A 26,146-nucleotide genomic window follows, 5' to 3' on the forward strand; every position below is an offset into this window, starting at 1 on the left:
ATTGTGTTCTTGGTCTGGGACCCCCTATATATAACGCTACTGATCACCCAGGTCCCACTGACCATATGGGTACAACCCCCCTTGTATAACATACTTCGAGCAGGCGCTGGCCTGCGAGGTTCCCTTTTCTCATTCTAGTTAGATCTTTTTTCATTTTTTCTGGAACTCCAATTTTTTGTTATATAATTTATTTCGACCATCATGGTCGACAAGGAGGTTCTATCCTATACTGAGGAATACATTAAGCAATTTTTATCGGACTCTGCAAGTAGCTTTCTCTCCCCAACCACACCTGCCATTGACTTCTCTCTCAATGATAAGGTCAACCAGTTGGAACGCCTTGAAAAGAAGCTCATCAGAACCAAACTACATGGACATTTCCTAGCGCAGTGCCTCCAATCCAACATCATCCCTGTAGGCCTACAGGTTAAAGTTGAACCCGCAATCTTTATTGATGTGCCAAAATTCCGGGAAGGCTTTAGTTTTGTCGCGAACAATTGTTCGCGACATTGGATGGTCCTCGGCATCGAAACGGCTAGTGAACAGATTGCACTTTTAACAAAGCAAATAGCGGATCTGAAGGCCACAATTATTGGGGACGCCACACTGACCAACTCTAAAGAAGCCCTGACCAAACTAGTGGCAACACTCCAGGACTTTGAAACGACCACGATAAAGAAAAAACTTGAGAAATTGGCACGGGACGTAAAAACATATGATAAAAAGAGAACATACCCTTACCTGCAGGACGACTACTACAGACAGGACAACCAAGGGAGATTCACAAACCGCGGCCGCGGTGCCTATAGAGGTAGACGAAATTTTACAACTTTTTCGGACTCCTCGTACAGTTCGGGTGAGGACTCAGACTGACCTGGCCCGAGTGGCGCATACGTCTATCCAGATCCATACGGTCCTTTCTACCAACCCCCCCCTTTTTTAGGGCAGGGAGGATGGAGACCCCCCCGGGGCCGTGGGAACATGTGGGACAGGGGGATAGGCAGGGGCCAATTCAACCCCGGCCAAGAATGGGACTCCGGGAGAGGTAGAGGTGCCAAGCAAGTGAGCTTCCCTCAAGAGGAACACGGGGAGAGGTCGACCCGCAGAAAAACCTACCGATGGTGATAAAGACGTCTCCTGTGATTAACATTTCCAAATACACCCTCCAAGACGATGAAGTTAAAGTATTGAGCCGTGGTTTATCCTTCGTTCCAACCTCTAGACCAGATCCGTTTAACACGGAGGTCGAACTCCACAAATTCTTCAGAAAGATAAGACTCAGATACTTCTTCAGGAACAAGCCACCTCAACCGATGCTATCTGCCACAAACCTGAGGGTACCATCTACTTTCGTACCATCAACCTATGCCATGACCCAGCGCATCCTTGCGTATGAAAGCCTCGTACTTAGGGATGTAAGGTCTATCCTTGATGACAACAAATTTGTCAGAAATAACATTAGCCGTGCAGAACAATCAGCACTCAAGACGATAAGAGACAACACTGAAATAGTTGTGAAACCGGCCGACAAGGGCGGGGCGATAGTTGTCCAAGATTTGGATAACTACACTCAGGAAATTTTGCGACAGCTGAACGATGGATTTAGCTACAAGCAATTGGGTGGTGACCCATCAAAGGACATCACGGCCGAGATCCTGAGGGTTACGGAGGACGGACGACAGCAAGGTTTCCTATCGGAACACGAATTTCAATATTTGAACCAGAGGCATCCACGACTCCCTACCATCTATACCCTACCCAAAGTACACAAGGATCTCCACCAGCCTCCCGGACGCCCGATTGTCTCGGGGTGTGGTTCTGTTCTGGAACCCCTATGTAGATACATAGATGTCTTTTTGAAACCTATAGCAGAAGCCACTACAACTTACCTCAGGGATACTACTCATACCATCAACCTGATTGAAGGGCATCCCTATGACTCCGCTAAAGACCTTCTAGTAACCTGTGACATCGTCTCCCTGTATACAAGCATACCCCAAGAGGAGGCCCTCATGGCAATGACAATTGCACTAGATAAGCGGGAGGCTCCAACCTGGGTGCCTACATCTTTCATCATTCTATTATTAAAAATTGCGATGATGAGGAATTTCTTTGTCTTCAGAAACTGTTTCTATCTCCAGACCAAGGGTGTGGTGATGGGGGCTGCCTTTGCCCCAGATTTGGCCATTATCTTTATGTCCATGTATGAGGACACGTTTGTACTTACTGACGCTAACCCTTTCAGACCACACATAAAAACCTGGATGAGATATATTGACGATATCATCTGTATCTGGTCAGGCACTGAGGACGAAATCACCGGGTTTTTCAATTGGCTCAATTCACGCTCCCCGGACATCAAGTTCACTATCCATTTCGATAAAAAAACAATAGATTTCTTGGACCTTACTATTTTTGTGGAAGATGACACCTTAAAAACTACACTGTTCAGGAAACCGACGGAGAGGAACTCTCTTCTACTATACTCCAGCCACCACCCCCGAGGTCTCCGGGATAACCTTCCGTTTGGTCAGTTTTTAAGGATTCGACGTAACTGCAGTAGGAAGGATGACTACATAGAGCAGTCCACCGTGTTGATGAACAGGTTGCTCGAACGTGGATACCCCAGACGCCTGGTAAATAAAGCCAAAAAAAGAGCATGGTTCAACCCAAGAGAAACCTTGCTCCAACCTAGTGACAAACTGGTGAACCACGAGGAGCGCCTCATCTGTGTGACGACTTTCTCCACAAGGAGCAATGAGGTGAAAAAAACCATCAATAAATATTGGAATTTGATATCAGAAGATCTTGGGTGTAATTCATTGCCCCTTCATGCTTTCAAGAAGGCTAAGAACATTCGGGATAGTGTGGTTCGCTCCTTCCTGCCGACCAAAGATGCACCTACCATCACAACCATGTGGAACCTGCCCCCCATTGTGGGCCATTACCGATGCGGCTCATGCAAAGCATGCCCTGCGACAATCCAAACCAAGGTCTTTAGCCACGGACAACAACAAGTGCCACTAAAATCGCACACGAATTGCAATTCGACCGACGTAATATACTGCATTATATGCCCCTGTGACTTGATCTATGTGGGTCAAACCCAGCAACGAGTCAAAGTACGTTTTTTCCAACACTGCAGCCGTGTGAGATGCAAGGTTGCAGGCGCACCCCTGGTGGAACATTGTAATGAAAAAAGCCATCCACCAGAGAGTTTGAGGTGGTTAGTTTTGGAGCAGGCTAAGCTGGGTCCGAGGGGTGGGAGCATTGAACCCATCTTGAATATGAGAGAAATCAAATGGATCCGGTTTTTTGACTCTGTACGAGGGGGCCTTAATGAGTCTGAAAGCAGTTTCGCCCAAATGGCTACTCTGTGAAATATCTATGTTAGTATGCTTTATTCCTGTTTGAGAGTGTCTTCATCAATGTGCCTCAACATTTAGCTGTGGATTAAGATGTTTCAAATGAGTATTTTTGCTTCTAAATGTTACCCTTGGGCTACATAGCGCCTTAACCACCGTGCCTGGCAGGTTCGCGCAAGTACATTAATGTTTTAGGGATACATAATGGCGTATGATGCTTCCTTACCTTCTGATCCTTTCGAAACCTATGTGAGATGTGTCATGTGGACTTTTTGAAGCTATGAACCTGGTATAACCTACCTAATAAGCAGTACTTATTTGTCTTACAAATGTGCAATGTACCTGAATGTTTTAATTTCAATAATAGAGCGCTTTAACCGCCGTGCCAGGTAGGTTTGCGCCATCTACCACCTATTTGGGTATGTACAGCGGCTTTGACGCCCCTTGTCACCATTCTGGCATGTCTGACATTTATAATATATGATCCATTCGGACCCTCTAGTGGGTGAGATGAATATGTATGGGCTTCAAGAATGTTTTTTCATGTGTCTTCTTAATAAGGTGGGATTGCATGGAGTGAGTAGCCCTTTTGACCGCCCTGTGTGGTAGGTCCAGTGCTATGATCACGTTTTTGCCAATGGGCCCTATCCGATTTATTGTTGTATAAATTTAGTTGTATATATGTTTATTTATTCCTGACCTTGGTTGTATTCGCTAGCATTGATTGTGTTTACTTTTCCTGACGAAATCCCAGCTTAAATGAGGCTTTTATGAGTCTGACCCGAGTCTGTCTTCACATGGTAGTAAATAACTCCGTCTCTCGGGGCAACACTTCCTGTTTTCCAGGAGACGCGGCGCGCAGGCACCACTATCGGAATTTTCCGTCAGCAGCGCGGGTGAGTCTCTGCCTTTGGTCTCCCTCCTGGCGTTCTGCATCCGTGCGTTCTGTTAGTCGAAGGGCGGCTGTTTTAGTGTGCTCTCTCCGTGTCTCTACAGATGGTGACACGCGGCATTTAAATATCGACGAGGTTTTCCCTGATTTGGTCGAAGAGAAAATACCGGTTTGGCCCTTTCCACAATATTGCGGGTGAGTCTCCCCTCTGGCTGGGAGCAGCCATGCGTATTTGTTAACGCTGGGCTTTTTCCTTAAGCAGCCTTTCACCCTTGTATATTGCAGATTTGTTCACTGCAGATGCTTTTTTGACAACGCGCGCCACTGAAAAAGGTCTTTTTAGGAATAAGGCTGGTTGGCCCTTCAAACCCTACTGCGGGTGAGTCTTCCCCTTGGCTGGGAGCAGCAAGACGTACTTCTAAAACGCTGGGTTATTTCTAAAACGCTGGGCGTTTTCCTAAGATGTCTATCAATGTTTTTGCAGAGTAATACTGCGGAGCCAAGCTTGACAACGTACGTCAATTAATTTGTGGATAAAGAGCCGGTTTAGCACGGTGTACAACCCACACTGGTGAGTTTTGAGCTGTATTGAGTCTTCACTGATTCATTTGAGATAGCGACTGTGCTACTGACACGCTGTTCACCGTTGCTTTCAGATGTAGCCGGTAATCACTTTGACCCATGACTTAACCCTTGGTGTTTACAACAAGGTAGGGCCTTTTATCTATACAGCCTTACCTCAGTCTTAACACCCCACTTGGGATTTGCTTACAAATGTGATTTTTAATTTTGATTTCATACGGCAGATCTTGACTCCACACGTGGTAGCCCCCCTTTGTGCATAACCGTCTGACGAGACTTTCCCGGTGTGCCAGGTATTTAATGCTCTGTCGTGTAAGAGTCTTTTCTAGTTAAATCCTACCTGTCTCATTGGGTCACATTGGTAATAAGGTTTTTAAGGTTTTTAGACACATATGGCAGTTCTTTTGTTGTTCCGTGGCATGAGATAACTATTTGGCTTTTAGCCCACCCAGTATTTCTCACTCGTTATGAACCTCCTACTAATTTCTTTTCTTTTGATTTTTAATAAATGGACTCTATTGTCCTTCATTTTGTAGTTGTGTCGGGACTCATTTGAGACCGGTTGAGTAACAATTATTATTATTTTTTGCGCAGAGTTAAACGCCCCATCATTCCCCTCCCCTTCACCTATCACGTCCTGACGAAGACCCACGCAGTAAGGATCCACTGTCCTACACCATCGGGGTCGAAACGTAGACATCTACACCTTACAACAAGGAACTCCTAACCCTAGTTTGATATATTAATCATTATAGGAGTATCTCCTTAGGAATTTTTTGCTATGATATATGTCATGTTCCATGGCTTTCATGTATGTGGAATTATGTTTTGAACTATGTATTATGTTGTTGTTCTTGAATGTTAACTAGTGATGTAAAATCTAGTGAAATACATCCCCCTCCCTGCACCTCCCCCCTCCCCCTCTCTTTGTGGGCGCATTGAATCATGTATATTTAATGTCTGATTTTTCAACATTGATTGTTTGCCTGGTACAGTGGATTAAAAACACTGTTCACCTTCATTTAGTGTGTGTTTCAAAAATTCATTTAAATAGTGTGTGTTCAAAATCAGGAATTGTGTTCTTGGTCTGGGACCCCCTATATATAACGCTACTGATCACCCAGGTCCCACTGACCATATGGGTACAACCCCCCTTGTATAACAACCTGCTTAATGGAAGGCATATGCTGGTAAGACCTGTTTGCTAGGGCCAAACATCCCAGAGGTGAAACATTCCTCCTACTTAGTTCAACAAGCATTTGCAATGCAATAGGTCACGCATTTAAGAGAGTTTGGGCTATTGGCATTGTAAATGACAATAGATTAAACTCTTGCAAATGCGAGACCTATTGTATTGCAAATACTTTCTTTGTAAAAGCGCCCCATGCTACGCTTTCACGTCAATAGAGGCCACACCCCTTTCTTTTAGATGAGCCACGACCAACGAAAGGTGTGCCGTCGCCATTACGGTAAAAGCGCGGTATGGGGCACTTTTTTTTAATTTATTTTTTTAAAGCATTTGTTTCTCAAATTGAGAAACAAATGACTTTTTTTGTAAAAGCACCCCATGCTGCAGTTTCACTTTAATAGCTGCTGCGGACGTTTCTTTAGATGTGGCTTGTCTAAAGAAAGGGGTGTGGCCTCTATTAACGTTAAAGTGCGGCATAGGGCACTGCTAAACAAAACAAAAAAGTGAATACATGGGTAAAAAACACATGCAGCTGCGTTTGGTGCCACAAATACAGCAAAGCGGTACAAAAGGGGGTGGTGATGGACGGAGCATCTGAATCAATCAAATACTCACACCCAGTCAAAAGATCTGGGTTTAATCCATCACCGTTCTTTAGCCCACTCTGCCACCCCAGTTCAGACATGGCTATATGCAAATCAGTCTGACCCTGTGCCTCATGGGAACAGTCCAGCCCGAACTGCCAAGCCATGTCTTCCCTGGACTGGAAACAAGCTTCCGAGGACCGGTTTCTGGCATTCCACCCGTCTTCAGCCCAGCTTGCTTGAATCCAGTGGCAAAGTGAGCAAGGGACTCACGTCTGAGCATACCCTGTCACACTTATGGCGGCCAAAAGCATACCCTTGCTCACTTTGTCTCTGGATTCAAGCAAGCCGGGCTGAAGACGGCTTAAATGCCAGAAACCGGTCCTCGGAAGCTTGTTTCCGGTCCAGGGAAGGCATGGCTTGGCAGTTCGGGCTGGACTGTTCCCATAAGGCACAGGGTCAGACTGATTTGCATATAGCCATGTCTGAACTGGGGTGGCAGAGTGGGCTAAAGAACGGTGATGGATTAAACCCAGATCTTTGGACTGGGTGCGAGTGTTTGATTGGTTCAGATGCTCCGTCCATCACCACCCCCTTTTGTACCACAAATACAGCAAAGGCATGGCCGCCACTCTGGCATGAAGTGCTATTAAAAAAAGTATATATAAAGCTTTAGGAGAGCGCTTCTCTTGCCTGCAACAGAAGACTGGTGAAAACCATTTAAAGAAAAAGTGCTCAGAGGCTGTAATTAAAGCTTATCGAGTAACACAAGTAAGGGGACCAGTCCTTATCAATCAATCAATCAAGTATTTGTAGAGCGCACTACTCACCCACAAGGGTCAAGGTGCTAAGGGGAGGGGGCGGGGAGTTGTTTGAACAGCCAGGTCTTAAGTCTCATGAAGGTCGGCAGGTCCTGGGTCTGTCCCAGCATGATGGGGGAGGATGTTCCAAGTCTTGGCGGCAAGGTGGGAGAAGGATCTGCCGCCGGTGGATTCATGGAATGGTGGTGAGGTCAGCGAAGCGAAGCTGGTGGTTGGGAGTGTAGAAGGTGAGTCTTTTGTTGAAGTATGTTGGTCCGGCATCGTGGAGTGATTTGTGAGCATGGGTGAGGAGCTTGAAGGTGATCCTTTTGTTGACCGGGAGCCAGTGCAGGTCTCTCGGGTGGGCAGTGATGTGGCTGTGGCGGAGGATATCGAGGACGAGGCGTGCTTAGGCGTTCTGTATGTGTTGAAGTCTTTTCTGGAGTTTGGCCGTGGTTCCAGCGTAGAGGGCGTTGCTGCTGTCCAGCCTGCTGGTGATGAGGGCATAGGTGACCGTCCTTCTGGTTCCAGTGGGATCCATCTGTAGATCTTGCGAAGCATGCGGAGGGTGTTAAAGCAGCAGGAGGCGGAGACGGCGTTGACATGCTGAGTCATTGACAGTGTTGAGTCCAGGATGAACCCCAGGTTGTGTGTGTGGTTGGTGATTGTCGGCTCAGCTCCCAGCGAGGCCGGCCACCAGGAGTTGTCCCAAGCGGAGAGGGTGGAGCGGAGGATGAGGACCTCCATCTTGTCAGAGTTCAATTTGAGACAACTGTTCATCCATTCGGCGACTGCCTTCATTCTTTCGTGGAAGTTGGTTATGATGGTGGCGGGGTCCTTGGTAAGGGAGAGGATCAGCTGGGTGTCGGTGTATGAGACTATGTTGAGGTTGTGCGATCGGATGATGTTGGGGAGCGGTGTCATGTAGACGTTGAAAAGGGTGGGGCTGAGGGAGGATCCTTGGGGTACACCGCAGGTGATCTTGGTGGCTTCGAATCGGAATGGAGGGAGGCAGAGTTTTTGCATTCTGTATGTGAGGAAGGAGGTGATGCAGTCCAGGGCTTTGTCGAGGATCCCAGCTTTGTGGAGGCGTGTGCATAGGGTGTGGTGGCAGACTGTGTCGAAGGCGGCTGAGAGGTCTAGGAGGATGAGTTTTCTCTATTGTCCAGCAGGGTCCTGATGTCGGTGGCAGCGATGAGGGTGGTTTCGATTGGGGCGAGTCCAGGGTGGTGGTCTCTTCGAGGAAGATGTTACGTTGTCTGCTGATTTTTTTTCGATGACTTTCGCCAGGAATGGGAGCAGGGAGATGGGCTTGTAGTTCTTGAGGTCCTAGGGGTCTGCCCTGGGTTTCTCGAGTAGGGCGTTGATCTCTGCGTGTTTCCAACTCTCCGGGAAGGTGGTGGTCTCAAAGGAGCTAGTGAAGATCTTTCGAAGTTGGGCTGCGATGATGGAGCTCGCTTTGTTAAAGATGTGGTGAGGGTAGGGGTCTGACGGTGAGCCGGAGTGGATGGTGTTTAAGGTTTTGATGGTGTCATCTTCGTTTACATGGTTCCAGGAGAGCAGGAGGCCGGTGTGACAGGGGGGCGGTGAGTTTGGGGTGTCGGCAGCTGTCAGGGGTGGGATCTGAGTATTGAAGCTGTCATGGATGTCTATGATCTTGCGGTGAAAGAAGGTGGCTAGAGAGACGCAGAGGTCTGGTGACGGCGGAATGTCATTAGAGCTGGCGCTGGGGTTGGCGAGTTCCTTCACGATGTTGAAGAGCTCTTTGCTGTTGTTGTCGATGCGTTCCTTGAAGGAGGTCCTTTTGGCGGTTCGAATGAGTTGGTGGTGCCTGCGGCTGGCGTTCTTGAGGGCTGCAAAGTTGTCCGTTCGTGGCGCCACTTCTTCTCGAGTCTTCGGCAGGTTTGCTTGGATGTCTGGAGGTTGGTGGTGAACCAGATGGCCCTTCTGTCAGTGCATCTGAGGGTTTCTTGATCTGAGTGAGAGTGTTGGCGCCGTCGTCGATCCAGTGCCTGAGGTTGTGGGTGGCTGTGACGGTGTGGTTGGTTGGTGGGAGGTTAGGGCGAGGGTGGTGATTAGCTGGTATTCTGAGACCTTGTTCCAGCTGCGGTGGGGGATTCGTTGCAGGTGATTGGGTGCGGTGTTCTAGGAGAAGTGGATGCAGCGGTGGTCGGTCCATTGAAGTTTGGTGGTGTGGCTGAAGGTGACGTGCTACTGGTGGGAAAGATGGGGTCGAGCGTTTGTCTGGCGAAGTGGGTGGGTGCCCTGATAAGTTGTTTGAGTCTGAGGTTGTCCAGCAGGGTGGTGGAGTTGCTGTCGTTGGCGTTCTCGAGGTGGAAGTTCAGGTTTCTAAGGAGGATGTAGTCTGTGGAGGCCAGGACGTGGAAGCTGACGACGTCTGTGATGGAGTTGCTGAACTGTGGCCGGGGTCAGGGGGGGTCTGTAGACAAGGGTTCCTCAGAGAGTGGTGTTACGATCGATGTGGATCTGGGAGTGCAGGTGTTCGGCGGTGCTTAGGGTGTCTTCGGTGTTGGTCGATGTTAGATTTGGGGGTCTCTGGTTGGCACTGGTATGCACTTGTGACAAACAGGGACCCTCGCCTCTAGTCAGGATAAGGGGATCACCCTTTAAAATAACCCCTGCTCACCCTCTAGGTAGTGTGGCGCAAGCAGACCAGGCTAATCTCTGGGCGTCGTAGGCTAAGCATTTGTAAACACATACAGTAATCAAATGACAATACCATAGTAATCAAATGACAATACCACAAATGGACACCAGTCTAGGATTTATGAAAAATATGTATGCTTTATATAAATATAGATAACTCTTATGCAGACTTAATACAAGACCATAAATAACGTTTTACTTGTGCACAATACGGTTGTTGGGCAAAGAGTTCTTGGCAAAATCTACTTTATGTTAAATTCTGTACTTAGTGTTTGGTTCGGTGCACCTCGTTCTACTGGAGAGACTCGCAGACAGTAGAAAATAATGCCCAAAAGAGTCTCCGCAATGAGGCGGACCCTCGGGTCCGTGGCGTGCACCTTTTGGCGCGAGATGAACACAGTACCTTCGTTGATGATTCGCAGCGGACAATGCAGGGGGAAAGCGGCGTACCTGGGACGATGATCGGCAGGGCTCCTGAAGCTGGTCCGGCTCGTGGTGGGCGTCGAGACGTGCGGCGCTGGAGCGGGACCTCAGTGGGGGTTCTGCGGAAGGTCCGGGTCGCTGGTGAAGTCCGGGCGTAGGTGTCCCTTCGAGGCGAAGCTGTGAGGACAGAGGCGGCAATGCGGCACGGAGCAGCCTGTACGTGACGTACAGTGCGGCTCTCCCTGTGCGGCGCAGCCTCTGTGGGGAGAGACACGGAGCGGTAGGATTCAGTATGCTTTCGGAATACAGGCCGCACCTTCGTTCCTTGGAGCGGTCGCCTGGCACTTCGACTCGTAGTACGAGTCGTACTGGTCAGAGATTGAAGGCGGTGCGGCTCCGGTGGTTTCAAAGGGCGGTGCGGGTCAGTACGCTTCAGGCGTAGGCCCCATACCGCTCTGGGCAATTGCGATTAGAAGGTCGTGGCGGCTGTCAGCGGTGGCGGTGCGGCTCCGGCCATGAAGAGGGCGCGAGTCAGGTGCGGGCGGCCCCGGGGTGATACGGTGTGGGCACGGCTGCAACCAGCGGGGGCACACGGTGTCGGGCGGCACCAGCATGGACTCGGGGCACTTCAGGAATCACTTTAAGAGTTTAGGAGGCACACTCAGCGACGGATACTCAGCGGCACAAGCGTAGGCAGCCCAGCAGTTCGCTTTTGAAGGGGGGAGAGAGCCCAATGGTCCTGGGGCTCAGATCAGGGGGCAAGCTCGCTTCCAGGCCCTTGGAGATTGTTTTTGAAGCACAAGCTCTTTGCAGAAAGTAAAGCAAGTTTAAAAGTAGCAAGTCTTTATAGGTTTCTTACTCTCCATTGGCAGCAAGGCAACCACTGCAGGCCAGTCCCCCAGGGACAGTCTTCTCCCTTCAGCTTTACCGGTTTCTTCTCCTCAGGCAGAGGTGTCTTCTTGGTTCAAAAGTAGGATCTAATTTCTTGGGAGCAGGGCTCCTACTTTTATACAGCATTTATTTTGTTCTTTCAGGCCAGGGGGGCCTTTGCCTAATCCGGTCCATCCCTGAGCACTTTGTTTTGCAGCTCCTTTCAGTGAGCAGGGCAGGGATATCAGACGCTCCGCAGGAGGGGGAGCCAGCATTGTGGTGACAAATACAGTCCAGGAACACTCTGTTGACCATCTTCCCCTCTCTCTTCACAAGGTGCAGGGCAGAGTCATCAGTCGCTCCCCAGGGGGCGGAGCCAGCATTGAGGTGACAGAGCACAGCCCTATTCAGAGTCAAGGGGCACTCCCCCCACCCATCCTGGTGTAATCTCCCTATTCACCACCGTCACTCACAGAAACCAGACAGCAGATACACATCCTAGCAGAGGCGGGCTGAAATGGTTAGGCAAGCAAATACTAACTTTCTAAAAGTAGTATTTGCAAACACAGGATATTAAAATAAACTTTACTAAAAGAAGTATTTTATTAGTCTGATTTCAGGCATACTAAACATGACTTTCTACCATGCTCTCTGAGTCTGTTAGGATTATATAGTGTAATAATTCCAGCAGCCCATTCTGGCCTATGGAGAGCAGGTAGCCTTACAATAGTGAAAAACGAAAATGGCTGTCATTCACTATTGGTACATGCCACACACACAGGGCTTGTCCTACCTTATGCTTACAATGCACCCTGCCCTTGAGCCTACCATAGGGGTGACTAATATGAAGTTATGGGAAGGTTTAGGGACTAGCAAGTAGGGGCACTTGCGCAGCCAGCAAGACAGTACCAGACTGCACGCAGGTTCTGCAATGGCAGACCTTAGACACATTTTACTAGGCTGCTTCTGTGGGTGGCACAACCAGTGCTGCAGGCCCACCAGCAGCATTTGTATTTACAAGCCCTGGCACTCCTGGTGCACTTTACTGGGGACTGACAGTAAACCAAATGAGCCAATCATGGAAACCAATCAATGTATACACTTTTCATAGGGAGCACTTGCACTGATTGGCAGTGGCACAGTGCTCTGAGCAGCTAACACCAGCAAAACACAGGAGGCACAACAGCAAAAAGTGGAAGGGAGACTCACGCCAAGGTGCCAGGTCTAACAGTCGAGATTCTGAGTTTCTGAGTGTATTTCTCTGGATGATGGCAATTCCTCCTCCCGATCTGTTGGTGCGGTCCCTGCGGGTGATCTTGTAGCCATCCGGGATGGCTATGGCAACGTCGGGTGCTGATGAGGAGTTCATCCAGGTCTCTGTCAGGAAAGTGACGTCCGGGGAGGGTGAGTCGAGTAGGTCCCAGAGTTCGGCGTGCTTGTGAACGGAGCAGGTGTTGAGCAGTATGCATCTAAGATGGTTGTGGCTTGCCCTTGTGGGAGGGGCAGGTCGTGCTTGTGGATGCTGGCTGGTGAACCTGCAGTTTTGGCAGGTGAAAGGTCCGTGGGTGCGCTTCGGGGTGGCCTGGAAGCAGGTAGATGAACGGTCAGCGTTAAGTGCGTGAAGGAGGTTGGCGTTGTGGCGCTCATGGGAGCAAGGGGGTCTGGCGCGGGGCGCGGTCCAGGCACGGAAGGGTGCAGACAGGCTTGCCCTGGGCGCACCACCATTAAGAAGGGGAGGTGGGAGGAGCAGCTGGGAGGCAGGGTGTGTAGGTAAATGGGTGAGCAAGGGGGCAGGGCCGCAGGGGATGCAGCGGGGGGGGGAGCGGGCGGGAGAGGCAAGAGGGTAGGAATGAGCTAAGGGCAGAGAAGGCAGAAATGGCAGAATGCAGTCAGAACAGTGTAAAACGGAAAAGGCAGAAAATCTGAGAAAAAGGGCAGAAAATCAGAAAGTGGCAGAGATATAAGCACAAGGGCGACAGTGGGGATGTATCCAGGGAGAGTCCTGGCGGTGCAAACTAGCGGCACCAGCAGGCGGGAGACACGGCAGTCAGGTGGAGCTGCGCAGTGAGGGGAGCGACCTGCCTGAGAACAGGGTCACGGATCGCTTATGGGAGGTTACAAGATGAGACGAGGCAGTACTATTGAGGGACTGCTAAGCTAATGACCAATGAAGAGCCACAGTTTACTAAGTACAATGACAATTAAAATTCTCAGTGGAGGGTGGGAGTCCATACCTAAATACAGCCTGCCTTGCAGAGCAGCGTGTGTGCTCCTAGGCTCTACCTAAAAATAATGAACTCGCAAAATGTTTTTATGTCTAGCTTTACACTTCCTGCACAAGACACGCTCCTCACTTAAGGAATTTGGCATTGAAAAGGGCTGATGTGATATAGTGGCCCCATATAGAGAGACGTGTTATGGTGGCATTCATCTGCTTCCTTCTGAAGGTGCCACCTAACTTCCAAATCCCTCTTAAGATCTCACTCCTAAGTTTTATTCAGATCAGGAGGATGAAGGTGCCAGAAACAGGTTGGTGGCTACAAGACAGGCCGTTTATAAATAATAGGGGCTCTAATCCCAGAAACTGTACCCCAAGGTATGTTATCCAGTGAGTAATGTCATTTATTTCTGCAAGTTTGCCTGGGTGACATCCTTCTTCATAAGGACATCAACATTGTTGTCTGGGCCACTTCAAAGTGTTTTGTTTAAAAGGCACATTTCCTTCGATGTGATTTAGTCCATATTTCATTCAAGAGTCTTTCCTTGGTTGCAAACACTATAGTAATTACCGACTTTTATACAATAATACGGACCTTCTCTGATGATTCTTGTGCTTATTTTATTCCCCAGACTCTCTTCCTTTCAGCAACCCAGCCCATTTTTGGTACTAATGCATATTGCTTCCTTCTTCAAACTCTTTGGCAGTGTCTTGGAGCTTTCTTATTCTGATCAATTTGGGGTTTAGCGCTTAGAATTGATAGTCTGATCTGTACAACAGAGTATGGAATGTATAAATTAACAGCCGACTGTTGTGGAAAAGTAAATGTTGCCATGTTCTGTGTCCCTACGTGTCATCCATCATATGTTATGTGTGCATGATTAAATATGCATATGCATTCCCTATGTTCGATTAATGACGCAATTATAGTTGTGTCCACCTCTAGTATGCCAGTTTCCAGTTCTCGTGAATACTACGAATATCAGGCCTATGTAAAGCTACGTTGCCACGTTTCTCAGTGTGCACGTTATTCTATTGAAAAGTCCCCGTTTCTAGGCCTCAAAAGGGCCTGGACACAAGATTCAGCTCCTGTCTCCTGAAGCCTCGCTGAGGAGCGATACAGCCCCCACCTGTATCCTCGACCCTTCACTTACTTCCTGCCTCGCAGTGCCCGGCTCACCCTGGCTCTGCCTCTGAGTCTGCCAAGAATATGTTATGATTCCAGTTATCAGTTCAGTCCTCCTTCTCTGCATTCCTAAAGCTACTGAATCGCATCGATAGTTTCCGTCATTGTCTAGCCTTCACGTCTCCACGTTAGAGAAATACTGCATTTAATGGTCATTTAATATTCTTCATCACGCACTACATGTAGAATAATGCATGGTCCAGTCTTAGAATCAAGTTAGCCTTTCCCCTCCTGACTTCTAGTTTATATCAACATGTTCTCTAAACATCAGATACTAGATACTGTTTAGGTACATGTCGCCCTGACTCTCCAGACTTCAGTCTCTGCTCCTAGCACAGAGTTCATAGCCCCCAGCTTCTCTTAGTAACACGTCATTGCTAGTTTGCGCGCACCATCAGGGTAGAGGTCCCGGCTCCTCAGGTAGCCCCCTCCATGGTTTCCGCCCTATTCATGACATATTCTGTTACGTTTGCATCACATGTCTATGTATACGCCCTGTTACACCTCTTTTCACCCTTATCTTTCGCGACTGCTACGCGTCACGCCTTTTGCTCCACCCACTGCTACGCCTATTGCAATGTAATGCTATGTGTTTGCGTTATGTATATATGCTCACGCACTGTTATTAAAAAGTTGTTCCCCTTGTCCCGATCCTGACCCCGGCAGCGCTGCTGGGCCTTGCCATCCTGTATTGCTGTATTAAACCTGCAAAAACTCCTACTACCTCGAATCTTGACTCTTATTTATTGAGCTATCTGTTATTCATTTATGCATTCAAAAATAGGGTATTATTTATTTATTTACCACACTGTGCATGTATGACTTGTGCATGTCAAAGACTAATTTTGAAGGGGGGGGGGTTCTGCTCTGGACACCATTGGTGGACCTTAGGTTTCTTTCTTCACACAACAAAATGCATGAGCGGGGCCTATGAAGTACAATAATCTTTTACTAAATAGCTATGTGAATATTTTGTGTTTTTATTTTCATAGATTGTTTTTTTGTTTTGTTCTAAATGTGTACTCTCATTTCAGTTACAGAAGGAGAAGTCTGCCTGCATTGATCTTGCCTCAATATTCTTCAGATGCGTGAGCATAGAAGACCAGAGGTAGCAAATGATGTGCCTTGTTTCCTGTATTGGCAGGCACCTAGTAGCTCTACAAAAACTGCTTCCTGTGCCAGCTACTCTACGAAGATTGTTTCTTGTCTACAAGCAGCCAGCTGTTCTGTATAGACTGTATGTGCATTGGTGCTCTACCTGTGCCTAGTAGCAACCTGCTCCTTTCGAAATACTGCTTCTTCTCTCTACACGCAACCAGCTGCCTGCTTGCCTACATGCTTAATGCTAATTTACAAAGATGGCTTCTTGTATTGATAGCAGTCTTTCCTGTTCACCTTGATTCCTAACTGCATTTGCTGACTCCCTGCTGCTCCACAAACACTGCTTCTGGTCTCCGCCAGGACCCTGCTCCACAAACACTGCTTCTGGTCTCCGCCAGGACCCTGCTCCACAAACACTGCTGCTTGTACCTGACAGGACCCTGCTGCTCCACAAACATTGCTTTTTGTATCTGCCAGGACCCTGCTGATCCACAAACGCTGCTGCTTGTACCGGACAGGACCCTGCTGCTCTACGAAGACTATTTCAAGCATGTGCCCTCACCAGCTGGTTTACAAAGCCGGTGACACCAGCTGCTCTATACCTACTGTTTCATGTATCTACAGGCAGCCACTTGTAGACTATGCTACTGTAAGCGCCATTGTTCTACAGAGAGTGTTTCCTGGGTCTGCCAGCATCGTGCTTCTCTGCATTATTAGGTTTCCAGATGCCCTTCATAGATGCCCTTCATAGATGCCCATCTGTGTGTCAAAGCGCACAGCTGCTCTACAAACACAGCTTCCTGTAAGCATCAGTTGCCGTAAAGCTCTCCTGTGGTTATAGGACACACAGCTGCTTTGCAAAGACTGAGTTGTGTTATATTGGAAGTAATCTGCTTTGGTTTGTTTATGTAGGGAATGAACTGCTTCACAAAGACTGCTTCCTGTATCAACAGGCACCCAGGCTACTCTGCAAACACATGTGTACAGGAACCCACTGTTCTACAAATGTTGCTGTGGCTGAATTTGCATCACTATCCTGCAGTGACTAACTGTTCTGATTGCAAGTGGGCAGTGTTAAGATGCCTACTCCTCACTGAGAAGATAATCTTCTTGCAGAGGATAGCCCGCCAAAAGCTTTTTTTCATGACCCGCTTTCTTAAGTATGTGTCCTTGGCTGAGCATGTGTCATGGGTTGATTCCTGGACTATTGGGGGCTGGGTCAGACCTAATGTACTTTTTGTGTTGGCCATTAGAATCGAAGGCAACAGAGTATCTAATGAACTGCACGTTAATTACTGCTAAATGTTGTGAAGATCACACAAAACCTGCACAACAACTAAAGGAGTGCAAACCTCGAGAGACATGACCCCAGGGTATCAAACTCTGGTACTTCAAAGCGGTGATGCAAAGGTTCACATTACAAGGTTCCACATCAATCAGACAAAATGTTGAACAAAAAGTGTATTACACAATTATTCTATAACTCGTGTTTAATATTCTGGATATTCTGTACCCAACCCAGTAGTCCTAAATCTGGTCCTTAATCTCAGCTGTATGGACTCTGCTTTCCACAGACTGCCATTCTCTGCCAGGCTTTTCATCTCCATTGATTGAACTGAATCAGTTAAATAGAACTGAACTGGGGAATTTTAAGGATGGTCAAATTCTGCTATGAATATTTTATCTTTAGACACTGCCCTTCTGCCCTTGAATTTTATCATATGCATTGTCCTGTATTTTCCTCTTTACTCCTTGAAAACACTTTGCACGCTACAATAGCATTTGGTTTCTAATACTTGCCTTCTTGTGTTAGCTGACTGCTCAACCAAGACTGTTTTGCAGCACCACATGTTTGGCATTTATGGCCTTCAGTTTCTTGGACTGCACTGCACCGTATTTTCTAGCCTTGTATAGTTTACTAATTGAACTGTTTCCATAGCTACCAAGCAGCCCAATGTTAGGAAAGCAATTTAAGCCATTTTGTTTTACCCATCAGCACTTTTCACTCCAGTGAGCTTGTTTGTCCCCTCGCCTATATACACCAAAATGTCTCAAAATACAACTTGTTGGCTACGAAACCAGAAATAGCTGATATCACACATGGACTAGGGCCACTTTGCATCCATGCGTCTGTGCTCTACTAGCAATGTGGTTCTTCATGGCTCACCCTATATTGGGTCCCAAAGTTCCAAAGGTCTTATATGGCCAAGTTCCCATCACTTGTTGCCAGGGAATAATTGAACCTTCCATAGGGCTTTGTTATATTTGGTCAGTTGGAGCAGGTTCAGATTTGGTGAAAGGGAGATCTGGGACGCAAGTAGTGGAAGAGTTCTGCCATGAAAAAGAGAGTGAAAAGAGATCACTTACTTGGGTTGGTGGGCCAAAGATTACCCATGGGGAGGAGAAGATTTTGAACGATTTCTTAGAAGGCAGTCTGGGCGGCATGTTGGTCCTCTAATAAATGGTGGCATGTGAAGGAATGGTTAAAATGGGTGGTGGGAGGAACAGCAGTTATAGGGGGTTGTGGAAAGAAGGGTGGTTACAGGGGTAGTGAATGCAGCAGCGCTTGTAGGAAGTGGTTGGTGAAGGAATGGTCGCACGTTGTGGATGGAAGAGGGATCCTGGCTGCTAGTGACTTCAATTGTGTGGTGCTGGGGATATGGGTTGGTAGGGGTAGGATTGAACATGTGTGTAGTAGACTTATAAACAAGGTGCTTTGAGGAAAAGTGGACACAATGTAGTGTGATCGGGCTAGCCAGAGGGTTTAAAATGTGGTGGGCCTAGGAAATGCATAGCCACTTGATGTAAAAATGGGTAATGAAACATTGCCTTGGACACTGATGTCCAATGATGGAGATGCAAACGTGCACATACAGCCCTTGTACTTCACCAGAATTACCTAGCCCCAGTGTGACAGGCCCTTTCCAAATCCGTGGTGCGAATCATTGCTTACTTTCACTCGTTTCACTTGTGCCCCATGGCTTCAGCCATGTCTTTAACTTGCAGAAAAACATTACTTGCAACACCTGTCTTTGTAACTCTGACTTTCAAGGGGAGCTACAACAAAAATGCCTTTCTGAACCAAATTGTCTAATTTGCAATTATCAAGCTGTAGCATTTCATATGGATTGATCTTGTCACTCGCTGGTTAAGTATTGGAGGGAAGTTGTTGTGTGTATCAATGAGGTTCCCCAGAAGTCGATCCCATAATCTGCACTGGCCTGCCTATTGAGGGTCTTCCCAAGAAGACCCCATAACCATAAAATTACTACCAGGTTTGTGGATTTAGCCCTAGTCCTTATAAACTGGTAAATCACTATGCATTGGAAGGCAGCTAGAGATGCTAGATTATTTCAATGGCTAGAGGACCTCACCCAATGGGCAGACTATGAAAGTGCAGTATTATTTCAAGAGGCGAGGAGGGTTTGGGGGTCACTGGACACAGCCAGGGCATGGGATCACCTGTAAGTTGCCTCATGGAGCCAGACCGATACTTCTGATCATTCCCCACTGCCATAGAGTGAGACAGATGAGGGGCCATCATAGATGTACTAATTTCACACCATAGTAAGTGCAAGTGGTCATACGCAAGGATGTTCAATGTAGTACTAGGTTGTGTACACGGAAAAAATGGTTCTGCAGATTACGTGCTGGCTGGGATATGTGCTGGGTTGCAGTAGAGTTGAGGGGGACACAACACTCATGTTGGGATAGGTTATTCATGTACTTTGAAGTGCCATGCATAGTCATCTCGTATATTGTCACATTGCACATAAGCCAACCGACACGTGACACATTTTAAAGTGTATACTGCTATGACACTTGACCCACTCAGGTGTTGTTTATATTGTTGGAAACCACAATAAGAATTTGTTAATAAAAATAATAAAAGCTGTAGCATTTGCTTTAGTTTCTCAGCAGCGTAGAAGCACAGCTCCTCTACCAGAGGTTTCGCTGGACAGACAGTCTTTATATTTGCCACAAGACCACAGATGTGGGGAAAGTAATTGCAACACAAAGATTTGTGCACAATGCAGTTTCTGCCATAGTTTAGAAAGTCCAGGAGCCTGTGTATCAAAATATTGAAGCTCTGTGTATCAAAATATGCACTGTGCCAGTTTTGAACAAGATATTTGGTACAGTGACTCACTCAAGACTCCTTCTGCAGCACTGGGCTCTGTGCCAATAGAGCATGACTGAGCCAGGTCCTGAGTTATGGAGGGAACCATTATAATTGTAAATATGGTCTCTGGCCTCATTTGGAATATAGAGAGCAATTCACAGCCCTGAAAGCAACAAAAACAGACTGACCCTGCTGGCAGCAAGTCAAGAAGCTTGGGTGCAAGAGGGCCACGTATATAGAGTATACTTCTCCCGGAAGAAGGTTTCGAACTGAGGTCCTCAAGATAATCTTACATCCTCCCTTTCATGTTCGCTCAGAGGTGCATACTGAATTTTTCATTCGGTTATGCCAGTGTAAGGTGCACATAATACAGAGCAAGCGATCCAGTTTGCCAAGCAGGCCTCCTCTAGATGCTCCTTGTCAGATGGTTCGTTTTTATCGATTCTCGTTTGTACTGGGGACCTTTTTGTCAAATTTTGGGTTTCCTATGTCGCCTCAAGCTGGTGTTTATAGCACTTATGTCAGCTATTACTCTGGTTGGGTCCAAGTCAGATGGGCTGTTTCCGGGCACAAGGACCATAACTTCTGGCAGGCATTGAACACGGTCGTGCTGAAAAGGAGAGCGCTGACCCGTGGCTCCCTGTATCGGTTTCTGGATCCCTGCTGATCCCTGCTGGGCTGTTTGCGGGCACAAGGACCACAACTACTTGCAGGCATAGCGTGTGTCGTGCTGAAAAGGGAAGCGCTGACCCGTGGCCACCTTTAGTGGTTTCTGGTTCCCTGCTGGGCTGTTCGCGGACACAAAGACCACAACTACCAGTAAGCATAGCGCGGTTGCGCTGAAAAGGAGAGCTCTGACCCGCGGTGCGGGACACTCGCGAGGACGGGCTTGGTCAAAGCCAGAGCCAAGGGCGGGTCCGTCCACGCCCGGAAGTGGCTGGGCTGGGCCCCCTCTCTAACGTCTCGCCTTGGACCTAAGACAATTCATTTTCTATTAATCCTGGTAATCTGACACTATGGGGAGAAGGAAGGTCCCGGTGGAGAAAATAGGGGGCTGAAAAGTAGCAACACTTTACGCGTTTGTCAGGAGCAGCAAGCGTTTTTACATGGAATTGAACTGACAGATGCATATCCATGGAACCACTCCTTTTTTCTAATAGGTCACCACTAGGGATCACCCTGACAAATGCCCCACACACCTCACCAACCCGAAAGGCCCTATCAGATGACTTGCCCGCCGGCCAACAGGAGCCCACACCTGCCACTCAACAGTCTCCTACTATCATTAGGAGAAATGTTGATTTACCATCCCTAACTGACTTTGTAATTGATCCCCCAGCAAAGAGAAGCAGGGGCGCTGGGGCTGATAAGTTAAAACCACTCAAATCCATTCGAGCAACTAAATCCCGGGCTAACCGTGCTAAGACAGCCACTTCAAAGGCTCCCGTAATATCACTGCCTTTAACTTCCAATGCCCCCGTAATATCACTGCCTTTAACTTCAAATGCCCCACCTTGTGATCTAGTCTCGAGAAAGCCTTCTGGGGCGAAGTAACTAAAGTTATGTCCACCTTACTTGACCCCATCATGCTAAATCTAACTAAAATTGAAGAGAGGCTAGCTTAAAGGCCCAAAAAACATCAGCGCCTCTATCAAATGCTACACACCCTGTTGACCTACTATCCGCAGTCACTGCGAAGCCTGAATCTGTTGCGCCCGAGGGCCAGGGTGCAAATCCCTCACTGTCCTGGGGCTCTATAATAGTCTTCTGCACGGGGTGGTTTGGGCCCTCCGCCCCGCGCTCAACTTACTGAACAATTGGAGGTCCAATCGCCAATGTCCTTGGTCAGAAGAGACAATGATTACCAGGCACTGTGAGGACTGAGTGATTCAAGTTTGGGATCCTATCCATCAGGAACTCGAGGACCACCCGTGGCATCAAGGGCAAACCATTCACTCAAGTCCTCCATCTTCCATCGGCTTCTTCCCCCCCTTGCGCTGGTCCTGACAAATGTTTCCCCCTCTACGGGATCAGCAGTTTGAATCTACCACCCAGCTAATGGACAAATTCCTACACTTGCCATCAAAGCATCTTATGGACTAGGGCACGGGTAGTCATCAGCTAGCAAATAAGGTCATTATGGCGAGGAGAGTGGGGTGGGTTGGTAACACTACTAAATCCATCGCAGGAGACTGAGTGGTGATAAACTTTAATAAACCCCACATTGGCACTACCCTTCTTGAAAATCTCCAAGGACCAACCCTTAGGAGTACACGGATCACCATGTTAGAACTGGGTCCTCCGACAGGATTCGGTCAGAGGGGTGGCCTATGGCCAACCACACATATGCCATGTTTCCTGAATCCACGCAAGCTGTACCCAGGGGGTCAGGTTATCCAAAACATTTACTCCCCTCTCAGATCTGGAAGCATGTAATTGACCACCAATAGCCACTTCCTCTCCAGTTACCCTGCCAGTTAACCCTGTCCCTGGATCACAGGTGCCCCCAATGCCCCCCAAACTCCGGGATTAGTGGTCAGAAACAAGATCAGTCTGGCATCATGGAATGTGGCAGGGATTGCCTCGAAGGTTGGACATATTGAGTGGCACAGTTACTGGTCAAGGATGGATATTATCTGCCTCCAGGAAACATGGGCTAAGGACCAAGCATTTTTTGCAGGGTACCGCTCATTTCATACACCAGCTACACCTTCAGTTTCAGGCAGGACCAAAGGGGAGTTATTAACCCTAATTTCTAATACCTTAGCCTTTCAAGTAAAATAGGTAGGCGCCATGAAGAACCACTTCCAAATTCTTAAATTGGAGCCCTCAAATGATAACCCCTGGTTTTTAATTAACTTCTACAATAACGAATTTGGGGGAAACATGAAATGAGTGGCAGATGACCTAAATAAGGAGTTAGGCTTACTTGACATACGTTCATAAAAGGGTCCATTTAACTTAATCGGGAGGCGGGACATTAATACACACTTGTGTAAGTACAACGAGGTGAGGGTGTGCGGGCTGGATGACTCTCAGGACAACCCCCTCCTTCATTTTACACGTAGTGATTATGGTGAAACCCTCAACAGCTTAATTTATTTGAGGTGCCTGAGTATAATTAACAACTCAAAGACTGGTCTGAGAGAAAACATTCCTGAGGAATAACTGCAAGTCTACAATCAACTTTGTTTTGGTTTCCGCAGTACAGGAGATAGAATGGGCCTCTCAGCTAATCAGTTCACATCATATAGCGACCACACAATCTTCTATATCCACATAAGTCTCCCCCTCAAAAAATGGAAAGATCCCAACAGGTAGTGGATGGCATTGTGCTAGCCAGGAAGAAGGGATACTAAAGAGGGCACAGGTTGTGAAGCAAAATTTGGCTCCAGCAATAATAGCCCAAGTAATGGATAATATTCTATACTGTCTGGGTGAGGAGTCCTCCCCTGCTACTAGTCACCCAGTTCAGAACCCTACTAAAAAAAATAAGTCGCACTTACTCGATATAAACCAGCAACTGATTTACAACCGAGCAGCTGGTTAGACACATCATGCTCCCTAGCAAAGAGATTACTTTTTAGTGCTCTAAAATCCCAGCCCAGAGATGCGGCCTTGGTTAGATCACTGAGGTATGAGTACAAGCAGGCCAGAAATAAACAAGTAAAAGATAAAAGGGAGAAGGCTTGGGTTGACCTCGAAGACGCTGCCAACTCAGGAAATAGGGAGTTCTGGAAAGTTATGAATGCCCCTTATTTTAAAAATACAAAAGACCCGTCCCTGGATACACACATAGAGGAAGAGGCATGGATAGAGCACTTCGAAGGTATCTTCTTGCAAAAATCCACCATGAAGCCCCATCAACCCGTTTCATTGTTCCCTCTACCTAAAATCCTGACATTCATGCTACATGAAATCAGAATAGGGTTGGAAGCTTGTATCCCGGGAAAGACCCTGGGACCTGATGGGATTCTTATTGATCTCTTTCAGGCCAATTATGATATGTGGGTCCCCCTATTAACAAATGTCTTCAATAGCATAGTGATAAAGCCCCCCCTCTTCATAGAAACATAGTGTCATAGTTCCAATCTTCAAGAAGGGAGACAGGGGCAGTCTGAAGAACTGCAGACCTATCTCCCTTCTAGACACAACCACCAAATTAATGGGCCGGTGGTTATTCGCTAGGCTGGTAGACTGGGCACTGGAACAAAATATTTTAATGCAGGCAAAATATGGTTTCCATAAAGGGAAGGGGACAGTGGACCAATGTCTTAACCTCTTCCTTTGCATAGATAAATATACGAAAGCCAAAGGAGGAAAGGTATACATGGACTTTATGGACTTGTCAGCTGCCTTAGACTGTGTGTCCTACCAGAAGCTATGGCTGATGATGGAGGAAATGGGGATCGATCCCCTGATCATCAGCTTCCTCCTCCAAATGTACGCGAATGCTACAGCCTGTGTGAGGTATGGTGTAAATGAGGAGTGCATGCGCTCGTTTAAAATCGACAAAGGGGTCAGGCAGGGATGTGTTCTCGCCCGTTTCTTTTTTCCATCTGTACTAATGGGGTGGAGGCAGCCCTGTCTGGCTCGATCCCAAATGTGCCTATTTTCGACAACCTCCCCCTTCCAATACTGGCTTACACAGATGACGCAGTGTTAATTGCTAGGATGGGGGTAGCCCTCCAGAGCCTCATAACCACATATGCCTCATTTATGGCTTCCCTAAACCTTCGAGTTATTGAACCCAAATCCTTTGTCTTCATTGCTGGAGCCGCCAGAGGAGCTAAACCTCCTCATTTTCATCCTGCCTCAAAAGAAAATAGAAGTGGTTGACTCTTTCGCAAACCTAGGAGTTTAGTTTGACAGTAAACAATCTTGGTCGAACCTGGTGGCAGCAAGAGTCCTGGACATGGAAAGTAGCCTACAAGCTTTAAAAGGTTTCACTAAGGGTGCCAGTCCTGTGGACACGATTAAACATTTTTTACCAAGCTAAAACAAAGGCTGGCGCAACCTATGGGTCGGGCGTTTGGGGGATGGCCCAGATTGAACAACTGCAGAGAATGGAAGATACCTTCAAGTCTAGTGTCTCATTACCATCCTCATCCTCTAATTGTATTTTACACCTTGAACTAGGACTTCCCTACTTGTCCGACTCTATTAGACTGGCGCTGATCCTGCTGTGGCTCTCTATTTGGCAACGGTAGACTGTTAACCTAACCCAACACATAAATGGTGAGTGCATGAACCTGGAGGGTTGCAGCAGGATTGGATGGCTCAGATACATGGAAGCAGAAATTACTGCTATTGGGCAGGAAGACCTGTATAGAAACCCCGCCTCTTGCAGAAAGGCCTCCAAACAGAAAATAATAGAGTTATATATGCAGAGGGCTAGCTATGCTCGAAAGGAAAAGAATTGTCAATTAAAAGCATTCACTGCCTACGCCCTCATTCCGCCAAGATCTGAGGAAGCCAATTCTTACCTCTCATGTATCACAATAGCCCAGCATATTTATTTTGTTACGTTTTCGTTTGAACTACTTTGCATTGATGTGTGGGTTTCCAGCGAGGAAGTTCAAGCATGCTGACTTAAGTCAATGTCCCTGTGACAATTCATAGCCCCAGTCTGATTTACACTTGGTGCTGTTTTGTAAGTTTTACCAAAGTGAAAGAGAAGCGTTTATCCTCCCTATTTTAAGATGTCATATTTTAAACAATGCAGGGTGGCACTGTATTTTTTTAAGTCCTTACCTAATTGTTATGTTTGCTTCTCGTTCGCATCATTTCTGTGGACTTGTAGGAGAAAAAGAAAGTCGATGGGTGCGTTGTCTTAAAGTACCATAAGGGCCATCCTAAACTCAGGCATGATTCTAAACTGTTTTTATGTTTTTTCTGTACAATATTTGTGTTATGATGAAATTGTGCTTTTATGATCTATTTGCAAACAGATTGAATAAAGATTTTATATGAAAAAAATGACACCTTTTGCCTCGTCTAGTCTGAGTGAGGACCTTATGGGTGACTGCCCTGTTTATCAGACTCTAGAATGATGAATGATGGGATTCTGCTACAGTGCACAATCAGTCTGTCTGTAAAGCACCTTCCAGTGTACTGTAGACTCTAGTCCACTGAGTAGGAAAGAC

The sequence above is a fragment of the Lissotriton helveticus genome, chromosome 12 (genome assembly GCF_964261635.1).
Source record: "Lissotriton helveticus chromosome 12, aLisHel1.1, whole genome shotgun sequence".
Lineage (NCBI taxonomy): Eukaryota > Metazoa > Chordata > Amphibia > Caudata > Salamandridae > Lissotriton > Lissotriton helveticus.